Source organism: Dipodomys merriami, unplaced genomic scaffold (genome assembly GCF_024711535.1).
Source record: "Dipodomys merriami isolate MVZ:Mamm:240054 unplaced genomic scaffold, mDipMer1.0.p SCAF_2, whole genome shotgun sequence".
NCBI classification, from domain to species: Eukaryota; Metazoa; Chordata; class Mammalia; order Rodentia; family Heteromyidae; genus Dipodomys; species Dipodomys merriami.
Window position 1 is genome coordinate 115,399,224 of NW_027203381.1, and position 20,094 is coordinate 115,419,317.

At 46.4% G+C, this 20,094-nt stretch overlaps 1 protein-coding gene across 2 annotated transcripts in view; it reads left to right on the plus strand.

Annotated features, from left to right (window-relative positions):
- The first annotated feature begins 17,666 nt into the window (after positions 1-17,666).
- Positions 17,667-20,094, plus strand: part of Clic6 (chloride intracellular channel 6) — a 38,601-nt gene continuing 36,173 nt past the window's right edge. Inside the window, exon 1 of one of the 2 annotated variants that reach the window (XM_070030634.1) lies at positions 17,667-17,877. The gene's annotated coding sequence lies outside the window, so the exon portion shown is untranslated. Of the gene's footprint in view, positions 17,878-18,082; positions 18,187-20,094 lie in introns of those variants that run through there. The other variant, XM_070030633.1, reaches the window with a different exon arrangement.

The following is a 20,094-nucleotide window of genomic DNA, read 5'->3' on the forward strand; positions in this document are numbered from 1 at the left end:
TAAAGGGAAGATTGCTTCTTTAAAAAAAAAAAAAAGGGTACACCTCAGTGGTGTATATTTCCCAGGAAATATGTAAAACATACACCAAACTTAGGCAATCTCTGAATTAGCCCGAGTTGCATTTAATCAAGATGTCACATGTTCATCTCCAAAGAAAAGTCACTAGTACAATCCGGCATAAAGGGGAAGAAGTTTGGAGATCTGAATTGCTAACATTAACATTAAAGATTGCCTGGCACCAGTGGCTCATGCCTATAATCCTAGCTACTCAGGAGGCTGAGATCTGAGGATCACAATCTGAAGTTAACATTGGGCAGAAAAGTCCTTGAGATTCTCGTGTCTTAATCCGCAAAAAGTGGAGGTGTGGCTAAAATAGAAGAGTACCAGCCTTGAGTAGAAAAAAAGCTGAAATGGGAGAGCAAGGAAGGAGTCCCCAAGTTCAAGCCCCAATACAACACATACTAAATATTATTTGTGAACTGGTAAGTGTACAAGATTCAAAAGTCAAAATCAAGCCACATGCTGGTAGCTCACACTTGTAATCCTATCTACTCAGGAGGCTGAGATCTGAGGATCAATGTTTGAAGCCAGCCTGGACAAGAAAGTCTGTGAGACTCTTTAAAAAAAAAAAGACTCTTGGGCTGGGAAGTTGGCTCAGTGGTAGAGCGCTTGCCTTGCATGCATGAGGCCCTGGGTTCGATTCCTCAGCACCACATAAGCAAAAAGAAAAAAGCCGGAAGTGGCGCTGTGGCTCAAGTGGTAGAGCACTGGCCTTGAGCTGAAGAGCTGAGGGACAGTGCTCAGGCCCAGAGTTCAGGCCCCACAACCGGACCAAAAAAAAAAAAAAAAAAAAAAGACTCAAAAAACCCCTGAGTTCAAGCCCTAGAATTGAATTTAAAAAAAAAAAAAGGTCAAAGTCATACTAAGAAGTTGTTCATAGAGATGGCTCTCTTCTCACTCCTGATTCTACTTCACGCTTTGAATTAATATCTTGTTGATTCTTCCAGTGTTGCGTATGTCAATACAAGCAGTAATGGGATTTCTTCCCCTGTGGAATCAGCCGTTCTGGGGATGTGGGGGAAGGAAAGGACGCACAGGGTGGAAGAGCACAGGCACGGCCAGAACCAGGCTTGGAGGCAGGAGCCGGCAGAGGCTGCCCTGGGATGGCTGGACTGGGAAACGGAACCACTCATATGTCTGCTGCAAGCCTCCACAGGACAGAAGCCAAAAGCAGTTCAGGGAAGGAAGGAATCAGGTTTCCATGTCATTTGGAGGGACGAGAAAGTGATGGTCTAAATTTTGGTCCCCTCCCCTCCCAACACTTTGCATACAAGTACTGGGGCTTGAACTCAGGGCTTCGGTGCTGTCCCATAGCTTTTTTGCTCAAGAATGATGCTCTACCACTTAAACCACATCCCCATGTCCTACTTTTTGCTGGTTAATTAAAGATAAGAGTCTTAAAGACTTTGTTGCCCAGGATGGCTTTGAACCTCGATTCTCAGTTCTCAGCTTTCTGAGTAGCTAAGATTCTAGGTGTGAGCCACCAACACCCAACCTAAGCTTAGACTCTCTAATGGGCCAGTCCACTCTTGGCTATCTCCTCACTGAGATGACGTTTTTATTCCTCCTAGCATTCTCCTTGCTCTGAATTTTCCCCAAACCATCTCAGACCTGAGCAAACCTCTCTTGAACCCATCTCTCGCCAGGTTGCCTTTGGGCCCTCATCCTAAAGGCTCCTAGACATGTAGAGTCTTTACTTCCCCCTGTGTTGTAACGGCTGGTCTGATTGTCCACAGTTCCCCAGGAAAGTGGCTTCCTGGGGACACAGTGTGTCCTCTATCTCAGCAGAGTGACCGACAGAGTGACTGGCACAGCTAGGCACACAACGTGGTCCTAGAGTAAGCACATGTTTCCCCAGAGATTAGGAGGGATTAAGTTGACAGACTATGGAGCCAGGACGTCTAGGTACTTTCTACTGCTTTCCAACTGGATGCCCTTGGTCCAGCTATGTACCCTTTCCATTCTCTATCTTCAGTGGAGAGGTTGTAACAACAATAGTCACATGGAGGAGTTGATGCATGGCGTATGCTTAAAACAGAGTGTGGAATGCAACCTGTATTCCAAGTGTCTAGAAATCGAGTGGCCATCTTGTGTAATCGTGCATTTCCAGTCCCAGCCCTGACCGAGTGAGTCACAGGTGCACACAGCAGTGAAAGCTGCTATTGAGGTCATTCGGCTGTTTGAACAATTCAGGTGTGCTGACTTTAGTCAATCAGATATGGGCAGGAAGTGAGAACACGCTGGCTGACACCTGTCCCAGACCAGGGCAGTGTTGGCTGGTGTGGGGCTCTGAAGGTTACCTTCTGTCTCAGTCTCCTGGGTTGGACAATGTGGCTGTGCCACTCTCCACAGTCACTGGGCACCCGTGAGCCTTAGTCTGTTCATCTATAAAATGGAGATGGTCCCTTTAGTCAGCCCAGAAGTCTGGAAGGCTGGAGCCACACAGAGTTCTGAATGCTAAGTACTCACTATGCGTTATACTGCTGTGCTTGGGCATGCATGAGCACCTGAGACCTATCAGGAGGACAATTATTGCTTGGCCAAAGTCCTCCAGGTCATTTTAGAATAATAGCTGTCAGGACATAGGCAGCAAGAGTGAAGAAGGCCACAGAGAAGGGGCTGCTAAACTACTTCACAGAATACATGACAGGGCATTTGGGGTTGAATGGGAACAGATTGAGTAAAGGATATAGTGATGAAAGCATCTCTATGTTCCAGATTCAACTCGAACTCTGAGGTAACCGATGGAGTCCAGGGTCTCCACTAGCTGCACACATCTCATGAGCAGCTCCCGTGCTGTGAAGGCCGCCCTGTGTCCTGGTTGTCCAGGGTGCTCTCTTGTTTTATACCTGTGGCCTGAGTCTAGTGCATGGGTGTGCTATAAATCATGTCCCAACTGTGTCCAGCTGCCTTCTGTGAGGTAATTAGGTTAGCCAAACCATGGCAAAGAAGCCAGGTTCACCTGGAATGAATGAAAAGACAGCAGCAGAGAGAGGGTGGATTGGGGTGGGGTAGGTATAGGAGCAGAGGGGGACAGGTGACTCTGAGTCAAGGCTCTGATGGGCCAAATGCTGGGCTGTCCTCTGTTCTCCACAAGGATGCCAACACCCATCTTTAGAGAGCGGTGGAAGATGGGAAATCGCTAAGGACCTAGTGTATGGTATGTATACATTATTTTAGGTAAAATTAATGTTCATCCAATACAGAAATTTTACCAGTCTCCCCATCTCCCTCATGCCCCAGTTGTCAACAATTACTGCCAGGTTTTGACCTGGAAAAAGTGTCTCTGATCATTAGCTTTTTTTTTGGTCCATCATGGAACTTGAACTCAGGCCCTGGGTGCTACTCCTGAGCTTTTACAATCAAAGCTAGAGCTCTATCTCTTTGAGCCACAGTACCATTTCCAGTTTTCTAGTAGTGAATTGGAGGTAAGAGTCTCATGGACTTTTCTGACCAACCTGTCTTTGAACCATGATCTTCAGATCTCAGTCTCCTAAGTAGCTAGGATTACAAATGTGAGCTGGCAGCACCTGGCTTGATTTTGACTTTTGAATCTTGTATATTTATTACCAGTTCACAAATAATACTTAGTGTGTGTTGTGCCAGTATTGGGCTTGAACGTGGGGACTCCTTGCTCTCTCAGTTTGGCTTTTTCCACTCGACTGGTACTCTTCTATTTTAGCCAACACCTTTACTTCCAGCTTTTTGCAGATCAACTGGAGATAAGAGGCTCAAGGACTCTTTTGCCCAGTGTTGACTTCAGACTGTGATCCTTAGATCTCAGCCTCCTGAGTAGCCAGGCTTACAGGTGTGAGCCACTGGCACTCAGATTAGCTTTCTGTTAGTTTAAAAAAATACCTAAGATAAGACAACTTATAAAGAGAACAGATATATTTTGGCTTCCAATTTTGTAGGTTTCAGTCTATACTTGATTAACCCTGTTGCTTTGGACCTGGGGTAGGGCAGTAGGTCATGGCTGACGGAAAGTATTCACCTAAGTGCTAGGAAGTAAAGGAGAGAGAAAGAGGAAGAGACTGAGCTCCCATAATCCTCTTGAGGACACATCCCCAATAACCTAAAGACCTCCCACTAGGCCCCAACTCAAAATTTCTATCACCTCCCAATAGTGTCAAGCTGGGGAATAAATCTTCAATACATAGGTCCTGGGGGACATTTTAGGTCCAGCATGAAGCAAGGCCATATAAATGGAATCAGGGAGCATGCAGGCTTTTGACTCTGGTGACCTTCATGTTTATTTCATAATGTACTTGAAATTCATTCATGTTTTTCATGGATGAGTTTTTCAAAACCTTTATCAATCATCATTACTACTACTACTACTACTACTACTATTAACTTCTTCCCATGGGTACACCTCCCTTTTTATCTATTCTCCAAGTCTTAGGACATTTTAGCGTATTTTCATTAACTATGTTGTTTTTGATAAATTGATATATTTGGTAGCCTGCATCACTCTCAAGAAATACATATAAAAATGTCATTTCAAATATCACTTTGAAATGAATTAGAATTCAAGGAATCTTAACCTTCTTGGTGCTATGAGCCCTTACTAGTATGATAATGTTCTTAATGCAAAAAATAAAATACCTAAGATCTCAAGGAATGTATGTATATTCATATCATATCATTTCAGTATATTACCTTATATATTATCAAATATTAAAAAGAAATGCAAGTGTCTGTAACTTTTGATGAATATGTTAAATAAAATTGAGAGGCAGGTCTAAACATGACTGAAATTTTCAAGTGATGAACATGAATAACGTGTTAATGTTTACATCTGTACTGAGATACAAAAAAATCTATGATCTTTTAAAAATTGTAGACCAATTATACATATAATAATAATAGTGATAATAATAATCTGATGTTTGTAAGGAAGGACATAGTAAATTTCAGTTGAGGCTCATGAATATAAACATCATGATTTTCTCCCATGAGCCTTTTCAGAGTAAAGAATTCTAAATAGCCTTTGCGGACTTAATTTTAGTGCTTCTTGAGAATTAGGTGACCCAGCTCATTTTGTTTCTACAACCTTAAAAGCAGGATCAACTCATTTTTCTTTGGCTGATTTCTGTGTCTACTCTAGACACAGAATCTGGATTCTGTTCACCACTGACTCATTTCTGTGTGTAGCTCACCTATTGGAGGCAGGTCCATAATCCCTTACTATTTCTGTGACTTCAGAACCTGCTCAGTTTACAACAGTCTTGCAATTGTGCCTTCCAATCTGATGAAAGAGAACTTGAATAAAGCCCCCTAAAGTTCTCCGATTGGTGAAAGATTCAGTTTTGTGTGTCCTGAGACTTGCTATCTGAGTTTATGGCAGTGGACATAACGCTTATGGCAAAATGAAAAGCATGAAAGGCAAGAGTTTAGCTAGGGGTAGAAAAATACAACTGATAGTTTGTGAGCTTGGAGTTTCTATTGACACATGAGCCAGCTTGACTCTGGGAAAAATCCAACTTCCTGGTTCAAAAATAGGCGTAGAAAAGCGGCTTTCACACTGGACATATATCGAATGCTTCTGGACTTACCCGACAGGATTTTTCAGACATAATGAATTATAAATGCTCCAGAGACCTACAGACTGCAATACTTCAAAAACTGCTAAACCTTTGAAGGAGAAAGATCTTTTCTACATGAGTGAAACCTACCTCTTCACTCACTTTCTTTTCTTTTTTTTTTCTTTTCTTTTCTTTCTTTCTTTCTTTTTTTTTTTTTTGTTGGTTGTGGGGCTTGACCTCTGGGCCTGGGTGCTGTCCCTCAGCTCTTCAGCTCAAGGCTAGCGCCCTACCACTTGAGCCACAGTGCCACTTCCTGTTTTCTGGTGGCTTATTGGAGATAAGAGTTTCACTGACTTTGCTGCCCGGGCTGGCTTTGAACTGCCATCCTCAGATCTCAGCCTCCTGAGCTGCTAGGATTACAGGCATTAGTGAGTCACTAGTACCAGGTTTCACTCATTTTCTTATGCTACCAAAAATAAAAATCCCAAACTGTTCACTTCCTAACTACACATTTAAATAGCTTTTAGACCTACTAAATATCTTATCCATTGTATTATAGAAATCCATTCGGTCAGACTATAACCTAAATACATTTTCTCTCAGATATGGGACTGTCAAAATTAAAAACAAAGTTCTCACTTGATATTGGATACTGTAATCTCATTTAGTTTTTTAGACAGGGTCTCAGTATGGAGTGAGAACTCAAACTTTTCCTTCCTCAGGCTTCTGAGTGCTAGGATTATAATTACATAATTGGGGTCTAAGCTGAGCGCTGGTGGTAACTTATGCCTATAATCCTAGCTCTCAAGAGACTGAGATCTGAGCATCGTGGTTCAAAGTCAGACCAGGCAGAAAAGTCCCCATGAGACTCTTATCTCTAATTGGAGGTGGAGCTGTAGCTTAAAGTGGTAGAGCTCTAGCTTTGAGTGAAAGAGTTCAGAGACAACACCCTGGCTCCATGACTAGTGACAACAGCAATGACAAAACAAAAATGGGGTCTGAATATCTTTTTGCATAGGCAGGCCTGTGATTTTCCCCACCCCCCCCCTCCCCACAGTTAACTTCCAAGTAGCTGGGATTATAGGCATGAGCCCCTAGGCTCTTCAGATGTTCTAAGAATTTTAATGTTTCTCAAACAGAGATAGGACTAAGGTGTAAATACTCTTTGGAGCAGTTGCAATTAAACATTTTGTTTATATGAAGATTAATTTCAGCTCTTCTATGTAGCTATATTTAATGTAATCTGGATTAAGAAATCAGGTAGCAGGTTAGACATAATTAACAAGAAAATCATTGACTCTGAATGAGAACTCAAGTTCGTCTTTGAGATGAATACACTTGGAGAGGTAGGCCCAATGATATTGTTCATAGCTCTGAAGAACTTTCTCTTTCTGCTTTCAGGCTTTGTTCTGCTTTGATGAATGACTAAACATAGGAGGTATCAGGAAAAAGAATACAGAATTTAACTAATGAGTGAAGTTTAAAATCATCTGATCCAGGATGATTAGACCACCCAGTGGGAGGGCCTCCCAACGCCACAGCACGCAGCCAGTCAAACACAGGGCTTCCAGGAGTGCGTGCAAATGGAACCAAGGCTCTCCGCTGGTAGTGCCTTGCCCCAGCCTTGATCTCTTTCTGGGTCACCTGATTTGGTGAATAATACAAAGAAAACCAAAATGTTATTCAAGCCGTCTGTCTACAGCACAATCATGAGCTATTTTTTAAACTCTTAAGTGTGCCCAACCAATCAATAAATGTAAACATTTGACTCCAAGTTAAAAAAAATGTTTCAAATTATGAACAGCAATTACAGTTACAAAGTGTAGCCATAAGCAATGTGAGCTCCTGAGATATAGGTAAGGATCTTCAATGAGTGACTCAGGAAGCTGAGATTGGAGGATCAAAGTTCAGAGCTAGCCCTGGCTGCTGACAGATGCTTATCTCCAATTAACTGCCAGAAATGGAGCTATGGCTCAAGTGATAGAGGGCTAGCCTTGAGCACAAAAGCTCACGAACAGTGCCCAGGCCCCGAGTTTATGCCCCAGTACCAGTACCCACTCACAAAATGATTGATGAAGCATATAGGATACCATATTATGGGATGGGATGCCATATAGTAGGTTAGCTAGATTCCCCCCTCTGCAGAATTAAACATCAGGCTAGGAACTGTGTTTTTGTTTATTTTCTCCTTCTTCTTCCTCCTCTTCTTCCTCCTCTTCCTCCTTCACTTTCTTCTTCCTCCTTCATTTTCTTCTTCCTCCTCCTCCTCTTCCTCGTCGTCCTCCTCGTCCTCGTCCTCCTCCTCGTCCTCCTCCTCGTCCTCGTCCTCCTCCTCGTCCTCGTCGTCGTCGTCGTCGTCGTCGTCGTCGTCCTCCTCCTCCTCCTCCTCCTCCTCCTCCTCCTCCTCCTCCTCCTCCTCTTCCTCCTCCTCCTCCTCCTCCTCCTCCTCCTCCTCCTCCTCCTCCTCCTCTCCTCCTCCTCCTCCTCCTCCTCCTCCTCCTCTTCTTCTTCTTCTTCTTCTTCTCTTTCTTCTTCTTCTTCTTCTCTTTCTTCTTCTTCTTTGTGCAAAGCACTTGCCATTTAACAAAGAAGTTTATGGACAGAAATATACTTGATCAGTGTCATTCCTTTCCACCTCTTCCTCCTCCTCTCCCACCTCCTATGCCCCTTTTCCTTCTGCTCTCCATTCTTTCAATCACTTGAGGGTTCAAATGGGAGTTTGCAATGGAACACAGTGAAAGACCACACGGACCATTCCACAGACAACAGACACAAACAGCCTCTGGCTAGTGGGGTGAGTTCACAGGAGCATGACCCTATGCTTCATTACCCACATGGACACTTTTGAGAGTGGTGGAGACATCCCATGGCTGAGACCCCAGGCATCATTTCTGGACCGTCACTGGTAAGTGAGACCAGGGGTCACAGGCTACTTCTCGGTGATTCTTCTGGTTCTTATTACATGCTTGTCAAGAGGTGATAGCTCTGTTCTCCAGGGGGAGGCTAACAAGGTCTTGCTGTTAACCATATAACAAACATTGTGCAAAGTGTGATCCACACATTATCTGACTTAATGCTCACAATGACAATGGTTACTACAAGGCGGGGGCAGGGATTCAATCTGACGATTCATCAGGCAATCTGATGGGAGAAACCACCATTTTGACATGATTGTCATTTGTGTCAGATCCAAGTCGTGTTCTTGTTGACTTGAGTGATGCTGTAGCTTTGCCGCAGAGCTTCCTGGCTCCCCAGTTGGCTCGCTATGCACCAATGCTCACCTTGTAAGGCTCAGGCATGCTGGGTAAGCACTAAACCACTGAGCTACGTTGCCTGGTCCTGCTATCAATATCCTTGTCACTGAAATACAATTGAGCAAGTAACTGAGCTAATCCAGGCAGACTGAGTGTGAGCCTGAAGTTACTGGTAGGTACAAAAGGACTGGCTCATTGACCAGGAACCAGCACAAGAATGACTTTTCTTTGGCCGTAAATGTATTCTCTGATGCCAGTGGTTTAGAGGCATGGTTGTTCTCAGAACTCTTCTGAAAGGAGAAGAGCCTTGCTACCGAGAATATCTGAATGGAAATTAGTTTATTCATCCTGGGAAAACAACAGACTCTCATTGTTTACAAATCCTTGCTGGATTTTCTTTATAATCATAATCTCATGATTATAAACCATGAATTACAGTTTCATGGTTTCTCATCACATTGAGTAGGAGAGCGCTATAATTATCAAAAGCTATTTAATTGTCCACAGTTTTTACCTCTTGTCACCCATCCATGACGTTCTCACCTCTACTTAACTCTCCTTGGTATTTAAATAGCTAATCTAGTGCTGGCAGCTGAGTTAACAATATGCAAATCACCCAGTGACTTCATAACGACCTTCACAATTCTGTTTATTTGGTTATTTCTTTTTGTGTTCCTTAACACGAACTGACTTAGCCCTTGCTAATAATTAAAAGCCTTTGCAAAAGTTAAGTAGTCACCTAAGTCAGCAGATAAGAATTTCTGTGACCAGCCTGTGACATTAATTTGTCCCTCAAAGTATGAAACCAATTGAGAGCTGAGCACTGTGGCTCACACCTGTAATCCTAGCAATTCAGAAGGCTGAGGTCTGAGGATCATGGTTCAAAGCCAGCCCAGGCAGGAAAGTCTATGAGACTCTTATCTCTAATTAATCACCAAAAACCCAGAAGTAGAGCTGTGGCTCAAGTGGTAGAGCTCTTGTCTTGTGCTTTAAGAACTCGGGGACATTTTCAAGCCTCAGGACTGGCACCAAAACAAAATAAAACAAAAAACAGAGCCAACCAAACAAACTGAGAAACATTTTTTAAAAATTAGTTCAGATAGATACCTGTGCATATAATAGCATAGGGCATTATTCATTCATTCAGTAGGTTTTTAAGACGTTACTAAGCGATTTGTGGTGGGTAGCATCTGTAGTGTGGATACACTGGCTAGAGAATGATTCATGTTCTAGGCAGGGGAGAGAAGAATGGGCTCCAGATTCCATGTTATTATTCAGAATAAAGTATGTAACGTAAAGCTTAACGAGTGTTTATTTCTGTCATTTTTTTTGCTACTATTTCTGAGCTTCAGGGGTCTGTTCGGAACTGCAATCATGAAAATTTAAGCCGCCGAAAGGGAGCATAGCTAAAGCAAACAAGGCCAGAAAAAGATAGGCATGGTCACATTTTGGAGGACCCCACACTTCACAAGTGAGGAGCTGATATTTTCTTGGTGTGGGATGGAAAATGCTGAAAGATTTCAGGCCTGCATGTGGTGCGGTCAGACTCCTGAGGGTCAGACTCTTGTGGGCGGTGGGTGGAACACAGACCCTAGAAGGGCCTAGACAGAGCAGTGACTGCCATGAATCACCAGTAGGAATAAGACAGCAATGAGAGCCACAAAAGAGGTAGATCTTGGATGCATTTCATTTATGTTTTTATTTATGTTTTATGCTGACCTAACAAAAATGTCAAATGATTGGTGACACCTTTAATTCAATGATCTTCCATCTCTCCCCACCCTCCCCCTTCCCTATTTTGACACTGCTGGATTGAACTCAAAGCCTCAAACTTGCTGGTCAAGGACTCTACTTCTTAAGCCATTCCCCTAGTCAGGTACTCAGTATTGTGTGGTAGTGACAGCTCCATAAAACTTGTAATAGCTAAAATTAATTTAGCTTAAAGGAAATATTACTGTGATCGTCTACGTTTAAAGTACTTTGGTCAAGTGTGTTTTCATTCGTTCCAGCCTTCTGGAGTTGGAAACAGAGGGAATCCTTTGAGCTTAGGAGTTCAAAACCAGCTGGGGAAACAGCGAGTTCCCATGAAGCCTACATTTGAACTTAATATTGTGAGTGACCTTGAACCATAATCACCAGGATTACAGGCATATGCTACCATGCCTGGCCTTTTATTATTTCTAAATAAACTTTAATTAGTGACATAAAATCAAAATACTGTAAAGTGTAAGCATTTAAAATTGTTTAATAAGACTATCATTTATGCCAGGCACCAGTGGCTCACACCTGTAACCTTAGATACTCAGGAGGCTGAGATCTGAGGACCAAGATTGGAAGCCATCCAGGGCAGATCAATCTGAGAGACGCATCTCCAATGGACCAGCAAAAAGCTGGAAGTGGAGGTAGGACTTAAGTGGTGGAGCACCAGCCTTAAATAAAAGAATGAGAGGCCCTGAGTTTAAGCCCCAGTACTATCATTAAAAAAACAAACAACAAAGGAAGGACTACCATTTACAAGTGTAAGATTCTACCTTCTCTAGACAAAAATACTACTTTTGGAACAAATGTCCTGTGAGTAAATCAATCTAAGCCTTATAAATTAATGGATCTAAAACCTGTAGAACCGAAGCAGCTTTGTGTGTGTGCAGGGCCAGTTGTTTCATTGTTTATTTTCATTGTTTTCCTGTAAGAACTCCTCCAGGTCAATTCTTAACCAGCCCAGGCAACAGCCCTTGTCTAGGGCTTGGCCAGCTCAACAAATAACGTAATAAAAGATTTACTCTGAGCTGCTAGCCCTGTTACAATCACACATTCCTACCCAATTTGGTGTGAGCTAAGGTTTATGGAATAGTATTGCTGACATAAATGAATAACTTTAATTCATTTTTTTTGTACTTAAAAGTTAGATCCTGCTGCTAGTTAGTACAAAATTGTGTATGTGTGTGTGTGTGTATAACTAATCTTACTTACCTTTTCCCAAGCCGTACAAATGAATCCAATTTTTTTCAGTAAGTCCCAGATCCACATCCCTTTACTATATTCTGATATCAATAATAATAATAATAATAATAAGCTCTCTATTCTGCGAGCTTTTGGGAGAACCCTCTTTGAAGCAAACAAAACTGACCTGAACTCACTTGAGAGTGGGCTTGAGAAGGTAGAGGGAGGAGACACTGTGTATAATATCCACCTGTGTTCCCTCATGCAGCGTCCACCTGCATCGCTGATGGACAATCGGCCATGCCATGCAGCCTGAGGGTGGCACGCATGCGTGGTTTACAGCATCCAGTAGAAGCCCTCACTCATCTTTGCAGAGCTCTTTCCGCTAACACATCTGTCTCTGAGGTCAGCAGGAAGGACTCTTATCCTGCACGGTTTGCAGGTGGATTTCTCTGGCTGCTTCTTCTTCCTTACTTTTAAAAGTAATTTATGTCTGGAAGTTATGGAGGCTAGGAGGCCCAGTAGTAAGACGTTAGGGCAAGGGGAAGCCTTAAAGCTAATTTTGCTGGGCCCACAGAGGAACGAAAAGTGGGATCAGAGCTGGGCACCCAGCCACTCCCAAGCCCACCATGCACCTGTGCGTCTTGATCCGGGTCATTTCCTGCTGCTGTGACTTCCTAATCACTCTGGGCTCTAGGCCTTACTGATAAGCATCTGTGACAAAAAAAAAAAAGCAAACTGTCCTTGAAGAGGGAAGCCTTATCACCTTGAAGACAAGAGCCAAAAGCTCTGGAGACCATTAGCCCAGTCACTTGTTCCGGTTCCTGTTGAGTGGTAAAGTGATAACAGACTGGACTAATGGTCCACCAGGCCATCCTGGTGGCTGAGGACTGTTTCAACTATGTATACTTTTCTCACCCTCTTCCTAAGCCTCCTTCTCCTAACTTACCTGGGGCCAATGTCTGTATCTCCGAGAAGATGCTGAAGATGTAACACAAGTGCTACTTTTACATGGCTACACCATAATAAATCTCCTTTTCCTGTCCTTCACTATATCTCTGGCGTGAGAACAAATGGCCAGACCTAAGGTGGGACTTCTAGACTCTGGGTCTGGGGTCTGAAAATTTAGATTCATTAGCACCTGGTGAGAACATTCTTCCTGCAACCAGGTCTACAAGGAATCATGATACTGAGATTGGGGGGGAGGAGAGAGAGAGAGAGAGAGAGAGAGAGAGAGAGAGAGAGAGAGAGAGAGAGAGAGAGAGAGGGGGGGGGGGGGAGAAAAGTAGAGAGAGTGGGGAGAGAAGTAGAGAGGAGAGAGAGGACAGAAAAGAGAGGGGGAGAAGGAAGGAGAGAGGAGGAGAAAAGAGAATACAGAGGAGAAAAGGGAGGAGAGGGAAGAGGGGCAGGAGAGAGGAGAGAGGGAGACAGGCGAAGCGAATGGGCTAACATGTCTTTTCCTCTTCTTACAAAACCACAAATACAGTCATGTCCTCACGTGACCCTAAGTACCTCCCAAAGGCCTGAGCTCATCATAGGAAGCTGACAATTCAAGTTTCCAACACGTGAAACAATCACATTTGTCATCTGCAGTGAATGGCTAAATGCCTGCCACAAGCCACATCCAAGATGTCCCCAGCTCTTGGAATACAAACAGGATCCTTTGTGGATGTGATGAGCCAAAGTGTCTGAAGAGGCTAAAGCCATTAATGAGCCTGAGCTTGAGCTGGCAACCTATAGCATCACCATGTTTAGGAAGTGTCAGCTTAGGCGTAATTCTGTCCATCAGATCTAGTCTGCCTCATAGAAACTTGCTGCAAAATTTTCATAACTCTTTTTCATTATATTAGTTTCTATCTTATGAACATGTGTTCTTTTCACATATTAGAAGAGGTTCATTGTGATAATTTGATACATGCATAGAGCCATATTGTGTACTGGTAAAATCCAACCACCAATTTTTCCTTCCATGTCTCTAGCAACTACTATTCTACTTTTTGTTTTTAGCTTCCACTTATGAAAGAACATGTGGTATTTGTGTGTGTAGGTGTGTGTGTATTATTTCATTCAACATATGGCCATCAATTCTATCAATTTTGCTCTAAACCACAGGATTTCCACTTATGTTATGGCTGACTAGTACTATGTTGTATGTATGCATTCTCTTCATTCATCTGTTGATGGGTACCCACAGTGAGTACAAGCCTTAAATTTTGTGACTTAACTTCTCTGTTGCATTCGCATGTGTAGATATCCCTTTGCTATATGCTGATTGTATTCCCTTTGGATATATACCTAAGAGTAGGACTTTTCTGTTAACTCATATAGTAGATCTATTTGTATTATTCTTGAGGAGCTAATATACTGGTTTCCACAAAGTCTGTACTAATAAATTCTCACCAATAGTGTAAGAAGACTTCATTTTTCCCCCATTTCCTCACCAGCATTATTTATTTATTTATTTTGAAAATTCTAACTATAGTGAGATTTTTTTTCTCTTTGAGTAGCTGTAGAAAGTTGGAGCTTCAGTTCAATAACTCAGTTTGTAAGTCCGTTGCATCTTGATAAATGTCACCTCTTCCATTGTTCTCAATGGTTTTGGTCTATATTCCTCTGATGGCTAATGGTGCTGAGAATTTTGTTCATATAGTTGTTGGCCATTTGCATTTCTTTGGAGAATTGTCTACTTAGGCCACTTGCCTACTTTTAAGTTGAATTATTTCTTTTATGTGGCTAAGCTTTCCAGTTTCTTATATGTTCTGGATATTAACCCATCTGTCAGGTGAGCAGGTCACAATAGTTCATCCTGTAGATTCTCTTTGTCCATTTGGTTGCTTCTTGGTAGTTCAGAGACTTTTTAGTTTGACACAGTGTTAGCACCAAGAGCTCTCATTCCATAGCTTAGCGCGCTCCTTCCCCTCTGCACAGCTTAGCATGCTCCTTCCTAGGCAACACTAGGACCAGCTAGTAAAGGCGGTGAATAAATAAATAATCAGCCTCCACACCATTCTACCTTGGGATGACACTTCTCTGGGGCAGCTACCACCATAGAAGTCAGCAAGAGCCCCTTAAAGTGACCTTTAGGTTTGGGCAGCTGCAGGGCCCTATCTACTCCAGCAGCCATCAATCCTAGTCTGCCATGATGAAGCCCTGGCCCACACGTCCACACCAGGGTCTCCGCCTCCTAGCACCTTCCAGCCCCTCCTAAACCTCCTAGGTCACCTCAGATAAATAGCTGGTGGTGCTTCTCACTTCTCCCTTATGAGAAGGAGTCTTGCCGGTCCCTTTCCCGGCAATAAACCTTTCTTTGTTCTCTGTACCTGGATGTCTGCGTGGTTCTCTGGCAAAGTCTAAAATGATCTAATGTACAGTCTCATCTGTCAATTTTTGCTTCGGTTTCTTGTGTCTGGAGAATTAAAAAAAAATCATTATTTGTACCAGCGTCTTGAAGTATTTCCTCTAGTGTTTTTTCTAATACTTTTCAATCTTCTATGTGGGTCTGGCATCCATTCTGAGTAGACGTTTTTGTACAAAGTGAGAGAAGGAGAGAGGCTTACTGCCCGTGGCTCCAGTGTCACAGCATCCTTTGTGACAGGGTTTATTCTGGGGCTCTATGCTATTCCCTGCCATTTTGGTTATTATGGCTCTGTAGTATGTCTCAAAGTGAGGAAGTATGACGTCTCCAGTTTTGTGGCCCCTCCCCCCAAGATTGCTTTCTTTTTTGCTTCAATGTGTTTTTCAAGTTGTATGAGGATCAACTGTGATATTTTGAATCTGTAGATCCCTCCTAGGGAGTATGGATATTTTAACAACACGGATTCTCCAGTCTATGGACCTGGGAACTCTTTTTACCTTTTGCTGTCTTCTTGTCACTTTTTTTTTTTTGGTGTGTATGATGATTTGTCATTTAGTCTTTCATTGAAAGCATTGTTAGCCCGGCACTGATAGCTCACACCTATAATCCCAGCTATTCAGGAAGCTGAGATCTGAGGATCCAGGGGGTTCTAAGCCATTCTTGTCAGGAAAAGTCTTGAGACTCTTATCTCTAATTAGTCACCCAAAGCCAGATGGGAGCTTCATCCCAAGTGCTTGAGTACTAGCCTTGAACACAAAAACTTCAGGGACAGAACCAGACTCGGAGTTCAAGCCCCAGGACATGCACAAAGAAGAAGAAAGAGGAAAATAAAGAGGGGGAAAGCAGTGAGTATGGCCTTCCCAATCTTTTTATTCGTGTCCTGGCTGTTACTCAAGAGGCATAAAGGCCCAGAGATGCTTACAGGTTTCACTTCTGGGCAGAGTGGAAATTAAGTGTTTGAGCCCCCCCCCCTTCCTGGTGTGTGTGTGTGTGTGTGTGTGTGTGTGTGTGTGTGTGTGTGTGTGTGTGTGTGTGTGTGTGTGTGTGTGTGTGTGTGTGTGTGTGTGTGTGTGTGTGTGTGTGTGTGTGTGTGTGTGTGTGTGTGTGTGTGTGTGTGTGTGTGTGTGTTGGCGGGGGAGAATTGTTGATTTAAATGGCTCTGGAACTTGAGGCTGTTCCTGCTCCCCCAGGCCAGTAAAACCAGTCTTCTCATTAAAATGCACCGGGGCCACAGGAAGGCTACCATTGGCCGGGTTCCCAGGCCACCCAAACAGAGGGGGGCGGAGGCAGCGAAGACACACCCCGCCCAGCCCTCGGGGATGGAGTTGGCACCGAGCACTTCTGGTCAACCTGGGGCCGGGGACAGAGCCCCAGCGCTCCGCTTCCCGGGCTGAGTTCTCCGGCCTCGCACCCGTGGGCGCGCATCCGGCCTGGGGTCTGGGTGCGAATTGAGAAGACGCGTGGCGGGCGGAGGAAGACCCCAAAGGCCTTCACCCTGGGAGGACAGAGTCTTGGGCTGATTGGACTTCACCTGGCGGGGCACGGGGTGTAAAAACCAGGGAGCCCGGCGTGGGGCGACCCAGAGGGGACGTGGGGACCCCGGCACCGAGGGTCCCACCCGGAGCACCAGCCCCTGCGCGGTGGACAGGGCAGGGCAGGGCAGGGGAGGACAGGGCTGGGGAGGACAGGGCAGGGAACTCAAGTCCCCCTCCCGCTGGGGCAGCGATCGGTGGCCATGACCGAGGCCGCAGAGCCGGACCGGGGCGCTCCGGGCCCCGAGGAGCTGCCCGTCGGGCCGGCGATTCTGTCGGAGGGCCCCGAGAGACCGAGTGAGGCAGCCGCGACCTGGGGGAAGGAAGAGGAGGCGGAGGAGGAGGCTGCGATGGAGGGCGCGGCGACGGCCCCGGGGCCTGAGGAGGAGGAGGAGGAGGAGGAGAAGGAGGAGGGCGCCGGAGTCGCGGCGTTTGTAGCGGACGGGGAAGGAGGTGGCGAGTGGGGACCGGGCGCCGGCAGTGAGCCCGGGGCCGAGCTGCAGGGCGGGGGCGCAGGGGCGCAGAGGGAGGCGGAGGGGGGCGGCCCCGGGGTCGGCGAGGTCAGCACCCCGGGCGGGACTGCGGGAGACGCGCCGGGGCAGCCGGGGGCACCCGCCGCCCTTGAGGCGCAGCGGGAGGCGGAGCCGCAGCCCGCGGTGCCCGGGGACCCCGCAGGCGCCCAGGGGCCCCCGGGGACCGGCGTGGATGGCGGGGGACCCGCAGGGCTCCGCGTGGATGGCCGCGCGCCCGCCGGGCACGACGCGGACGCGGGCGCGGCCCAAGGCGGGGAGGACCCCAGCGCGCCGCCGTCCCAGGTCGCGGCGGTCGCCGGGGCGGCGTCCGGGGAGCCCGGCCCGGGAGAGCTCGCCGGGGTCCCCGCGGCGGGCCCGGGGACGGAGGAGCGCGGGGAGGCGGCGGCCCCCGGGGAGGGGGAGGCGGCGGCGGGGACGGGCGCTGGCGGCGCCGGCGGGGAGCTCGGGGCGCAGGGCCGGGATGCCGGGCGAGCCGAGGGCGAGCCCGAGAGGCGGGAGCCCACGGAGGGGTCCCCCGGAGGCGGCCCCGAGGGGGAGGCCGGGGGCGCCCCGCTCACCAACCACCTGGCCGAGCTGCCCGGCGCGCGGGGCGGCGGGGCGGCGCCGGTGAACGGCCGCGGCGAGGGCGAGGACGGCGGCCCGGGCCCGGAGCACGACATCACCCTCTTCGTCAAGGTACCGTCCAGCGCCGGCACTCGCGGTTCCTCTGAGCACGCGCAGGAAGGGCGCGCGCGCCCCAGGGCCCCGCGCGTCCGCAGGCGGCCGGGGGGAGGTGGGACGGGGGGGGGGAGGTTAGAAGTTTCTGGAACATTTGCTGGGGAAGGTCTTGACCCCCCCCCCCCCCAAAAAAAAAGCCTGGAGTCTGGGATGGAGAAGGTCGAGAGTTCTGAGCCGGCATTTCACTGTCCTTTGTCCTGAAAATCCTGACCGGCACTTCCCAGCAGAGGTTATTACAAGGATTAAGGGAAAACCAAAAAGCTACAGGTGCCGTTCGTGCCTTAATGACTTCTGCCAAATGAGGTTTAGAAAGACAGACAGGAAAGACTGGGGGAAGGAAGGAAGGAAAGAAGGAGGGAAGGAAGGAAGGAAGGAAGGAAGGAAGGAAGGAGGAAAGGCGGGCGGGCGGGCAGGAGGGAGGAAGGAGGGAGGGAAGAAGCAAAGGAAAGGAGGGAGGGAGGGAGGGAAGGGAAGGAGGGAAGGAAAGGAGGAAGGGGGAGGGAGGGAGGAAGGAAGGAAGGAAGGAAGGAAGGAAGAAAGAAAGAAAGGAAGGAAAGTCAACAGGTAGGTTCCATGGAAGAATTCCCAGGTTGTACATCTCAGAGGCCTGGAGCTGGCCAGTGTTTTTAGCGCCAAGAAACTATTCCATTTTGTTGGAACTGAAAATAATACATTGGAGTGGAAAGTGGGATCTTACTTATCTATTGCCATGTTTCTGCAGCATTGCAACATTGGGATTCAGGATGCCCGAAGGCTTGAATTTCATCTACCTAGTGTCATATTCCCAACGGTTCCTCCATTGGGAAGACAGCTCTGATTTATCTTGTGGAAGTCCCTGCTGGCACTGGAACTTGGATTCAGGGCCTGGTTCTCTGCCTCTGAGTGTTTCTCACTCAAGGCTAGCACTCTTCCACTTGAGCCACAGTTCCACTTTTCTGTGGTTAATTAGAAAAAAAAAATCTCATAAACTTTTCTTGCCCAGACTGGTTTTGAACTGTGATCCTCAGATCTCAGCCTCCTGAGTAGCTATCATTGTAGGAAACTCTGGCCACAAGGAAGTTTTGACTTTAAATAGGCAATTGTACAAGATATCCAAAATACATGGACAAAATCCAGGAGCTACTTATACAAAGAGCATTTTTTTTAAACAATAAAGTAAAAGACAAAAGCCCTTTCTAAAAGACCTTTAGCCAGGCCCCAGGGAAGCTGGAGATAATAAGGTAAAGAATGTGCATTGCATGTGAAATCATAATCCTCAGAAATACTTTCAGGCTTGCAGAAACCTCTCTGGCCAACATGTAGGCAAATCTAATAAGTAAAGAAACACATCCAAGTGATTAGCATCAGGATTTTAAGAAGTGTTTGGTGCCAAGGGTCTGAGGGGAGAGAGATGATGTGTGTATTTCTTTCCTGGTGAGAAGGTGCTCTTGCTAGGATTTTGACATGTCCTAGGACAGGTGTAAAGGGACACACTGGGGGGTATCACCTGAGGGCAGGATGGTGGAATGCCAAAAGGAAGTCCTGGGATGGCCTGCGGTACATCATCGGGCTAAGTGGCTCCAGATACACCTGCTTAGAGTATCCCCCACAATGCTGGCTTCTGAAAGCGGTCGCATAGCAGTCATAGCTTCATCTCTAGTCTCCCTGCTTCCAGGCCCGGCCCTTTGAGTCCAGTTCCTTCTAAATTGCCAGGGGACCAGGAGAAGATCTGATCGCTTGTTTCTCAGTGTAAAGTTCTTCATTTGTTCCTTGTAGATTTCCTGATTTTTCCAGGTCCAAGCCCTCTGTGATGTTATTCCAGTCTCCTTTTTCTCAGCTCTTGTCTTTGCTGGGGGTCCTCACTCTTGGTCACATATGGTAATAGGCACCGTGCTAGCCATAACCAAGTACCCTCTGCCTGCTAAGAGAATGGTGTTTCTTCCTGCATTGAGAGTTTTGCACATGCTTCACCCTCTGTCTGACGGAGATCTTCTCTACCATTTCCTCTCTTCTGCCCCCTGCTGGGTATTTGCTGCACGTCCAAGATTCTTGGCATGGAGGCCATCCCCGTTGGGATGCAGCCACATTCCAGGTTGATAGTTCAGAGAAGGACAGGCCTCTGAAGTGCATCTCTTCCTTGGGGTATGGGAAGGGCAGGCGTGGGATCTCTAGTGCAGATGTCAGGCATGGATTATG